The sequence below is a fragment of the Panicum virgatum genome, chromosome 1N, assembly GCF_016808335.1.
Source record: "Panicum virgatum strain AP13 chromosome 1N, P.virgatum_v5, whole genome shotgun sequence".
In the NCBI taxonomy this organism is placed as follows: Eukaryota; Viridiplantae; Streptophyta; class Magnoliopsida; order Poales; family Poaceae; genus Panicum; species Panicum virgatum.
The window spans coordinates 4,062,548-4,066,412 of record NC_053145.1 but is presented as its reverse complement, the minus strand read 5'-3'; the positions used below and the strand labels follow the sequence as shown (position 1 = coordinate 4,066,412).

The following is a 3,865-nucleotide window of genomic DNA, read 5'->3' as shown; positions in this document are numbered from 1 at the left end:
GACGTATAAAATGGCACGGTTCAAAGAAGGGAAGAATTGTAATGGCAAGTTTCAAAATAGCTGAATTGTAATAGCACTCTTCAAAAGTTGGAAAATTGTAATGGCACGAATTCAAAAAAAACCCAAATGGTACACTACTCTTTGATGCTGCTGCTATGACACAACTAAAAAAATGGGTTTGGGGCTGGAGAGGCCGCCCCTCAGGAGCAAGACGAAGCTCCTAGGGCAGCGCAACGGCGATGACGACGGTGGCGGCAGGATCAGGCAACCTAGAGCTCTGATTCCATGTTACGAATAGATAGAAGGGAGAAGAACTGAGAATGTGTATCCATGTCGAATAGCCCAATAGAGATACATATACATGAGAGCATTCAAAACCTAGACACCAGGATATTACAATACTACCATTGACTATTATACTCTTAACAATCCAAACTACAAAAGCATACTAAATATAGAACCTAACTACCCTTAGTTTAGCAAAATCATCATACAACAAGCGAAGTTTCAAAGCAACACGTACGGATTCATCCGGTAGGGGTAGCAGATGCCTGCAACTGCGAGAGCCAACGAACCCCAAGTAAATGATGAATCACATGCCCAACATTGGAACAAGCTAAGGACACGGATTGGGAGTGGCAACAGCTCCTGAATGACCTCTGGAAGATCTTCACAGTTACCTCTGGAGTGCAGCTCTCTGGTTGTAACCCTAGGCCGTGTCTCCCATCGAGGAGACGCCTTGTGACAAATATCTTTGATCCATGCGTTGGTTCTTCACTAGTGCCTTGTGATCATTCTGCTCTTCCTGGTGCATGAATGGATGAGGTTACACAAGTCTGGATCATGGAGGGGGGATGTATCGCCGAACCAATTATCAGTCCGAACTAATTATCACCTGCCAAAGATTCAGATAAAAAAAAGAAATAAGCTGATGAATTGCAAAGATAAAAATTCTCAAGAAAAGAAAAGAGGAATGTATATCAGGAGGATGGAAAAGAGGATCAAAATGTACCATGACGAATTGACTGGCCACTTTCTTATCCTTAAACACAAAATTCCCGAGTAACCAACTATATGGAGCATCACATATTCAAAGGTTCCACGTTGTTGTCATTGTGGTAACTTATGCAAGTATATGCGCGAACTATGGATGGATAAGTTGAAGTGAACCGGTTAGCAAATCACTTCACAAGACCGAATGACACGTACCGGTACTACCTTCCAGCATATATCTTGATGGCATCTTCTCTTTCTAAAAAGCTGGATCGAATCAGATCAGGATAGGTGTGGAGCTTCCACTTGGTTATCCTACTTCTGTTGGCATTGTCACCAATTAGGATAGGCGGGTGTCATTCTATGGCTGTAAAATAAAGATGCTTGTTCACAACTTTTATTATTCCTGCGTTGAAAATAAGCTTCAGAGAAAGCTAATACATGGTCAAAGTTTCAAGTCTAGAATATACATATAAGTCATGCTTGCAATTTAGAACCGTGGATTACTTATCCTTGCTCCCCTTACCATCAGCATCACTTTTATCCAAAGTCCAATAGTTTTGGTCTTTGGCGCTTCACTACATTTATAAATTTATTTTGGTGAATCAATAGTCAGTTCATGTACAGCCATGGAAAATGAAAAACTCTTACTAGGTTTAGGTTTAGATCATATACAACCACCCACAAATTAAAACGTCTTTACCAATACAACATTTGCAAATAGTTTCTACAGCTTTAGTTTTGCAAATGAAATATTAATACAAAGCTTGCAAATCTGTAGTGCCTCTCATACCTAAATCTCACTATGTTGATACTCGGGGTCAACTTCAAGCATGAGATCATACCAGACTATGATACAGTTTATGGCTTTAAGAATCTCATGGATCTTTCCATAAATGACTGCTCATTCTATGGAAATTTACCAAAGTGGCTGTCTAAGCTAAAAAATTTCCAAGCATTGCTTCTATACAACAATCAACTCTGTGGGTCAATACCAGCATGGATTCATAGCTTAAACTTCCTTTTCTATCTAGACATATCGAATAACAGTTTTAATGGAGATATACCAACAGCACTGATGGAGATGCCAATGCTTGAGCCAGCCAACTCAGACTCAATTATATTTAAGTTGCCTCTTTATATGGCTCCATTTCTTCAAAACCGTACTACCAGTGATTCCAATAGAATCCTTAATCTTGGCTACGATAAACTTACTGGTGTAATCCCCCGAGATATTGGTCAGTTGAAAGCACTCCTTCACTCAACCTGACCGATGCATTTCCTTCCACTTTGGAGATGCATCACTTCCTTTCCGAACTCAACATTTCCAACAATGATTTAGAAGACCCTGTCCCAACTGGAGGCCAGCTCAGCACGTTTCCAGATTCTAGCTTCGCTGGAAACCCAAAGCTGTGCAACCCTATGCTATTGCACCATTATTGTATAGTTCAGCAGATGCAGCTCCGGCCCCCAGCATCTCCACAGGACACTACATTGATAAGGTCATCTTTGTGATTGCCTTCAGTATGTTCTTCGGAGTAGGGGGTGCTATATGAGCAAATGGTTTATCCAGATACATCTATTTCAGCCGAATCTACTGCTGCAATAGGTTGTTATAACATCTCCTGGCTTATGGATATTCAGTGTACAGAACTGAACCTAGGAATAAATAGACAGAGAATCATGATTTCCACCAGAATCTCCAAGTTGGGCATGCCTCATAGTAACGAAATTAACAGAGTTCGGAGTTTAGTAGCAAAAGTAACAGCCCAACCGGCCCACGGCACAGAGCAGACTCCAGGCAAAGTTCTAGCTTATTACAGTAGACAGAGGGCTGCAAGAAGGGAACTAGAGTAGATATACCCAGACTACCAGCAGGACAGTTGTTCTCTGAGAATGTTAAGCTAAACGTATTGCATTTATTACATATCTACTCTGCATCATCTGTGAAACGATGTGGTGATTGTGGCGATAAAATCAGGGAACAGACCTACAACCTATTAGTAGATTAGCATGTTGAATCTTCTCATTACAAAGTCCAAACAGCTCAAGCAACTTAGACGGAAATCGTGGGATCTAAACTGGCTACTTCTACCAGAACTGTCGTCGCAAGAGACCTCAAATTTGGCAGCATCAGGCTAAACAATCAACCAAGCTATCTAGTTAGATGGAACATAATCTCGAAAGAAATCTCCAGAAATTGATGCAACACAGGTAGCATATACAGGAACGATAAGAACTGTACTAACCCTAGATGATCAGAAGCCGGCATTTTAAGCAAGCACACTGATTGAGCGATAGCTCCCCGCATCATCTTTGCAAGACCTTCGCCGCCGCATCATTCGCCTCTCGAGGACGGCGCTCTGGAGACGAAGGGTGTATGGGCCGACGGGGGTGGCTTTGTTTGGTTCGGCCCAACGGGCTGTCGCTGAGGCTGTTAACCTGGCCGAGCCGTGAGTAGTTCGGTTGGGCTGGTCTCTCACTATGGATGGACTGAGCCGGAATCTGTTTGGGACACAGCCGCCACACAGGTGAGGTGAGAGTAGGTAACAGGCCTTTGGTGATTCGGTCGGCTGTGTGGGGGCAGTTTGGTCTTTCCTTTTTCCCTTTTTCGTACTCCCTCCATCCAACTATGCAAGGCCTATTTTTGCTTGGCTCAAAGACTAAGAGAAGTACTCCCATAATTAATTTTTCTTAGGAAATGAACAACCAGCATTTATTACAGATTTGATTAATCTCTGCATTTGCTTTAACTCCCGAGGCATGCATGTGATGAATTACTGTCACACCGATTTCCAAAGCGTCACTTTTGAGGAAAAAACAAAATAGGCTTTGTATATTTGGATTTTTCAAATTTTCTAATAGGCATTGC

The 3,865-nt window shown here is 42.1% G+C and overlaps 1 long non-coding RNA gene across 1 annotated transcript; it reads right to left on the bottom strand.

Moving 5' to 3' along the window:
* Nucleotides 1-286: 286 nt before the first annotated feature.
* LOC120654675 lies at nt 287-3,377 on the bottom strand. Its single transcript, XR_005667143.1, has 2 exons — nt 3,243-3,377; nt 287-895 (listed from the first exon to the last, which is right to left on the bottom strand). It is a non-coding gene; the product is annotated as an uncharacterized LOC120654675 (long non-coding RNA).
* Between the last annotated feature and the right edge of the window lie 488 nt (nt 3,378-3,865).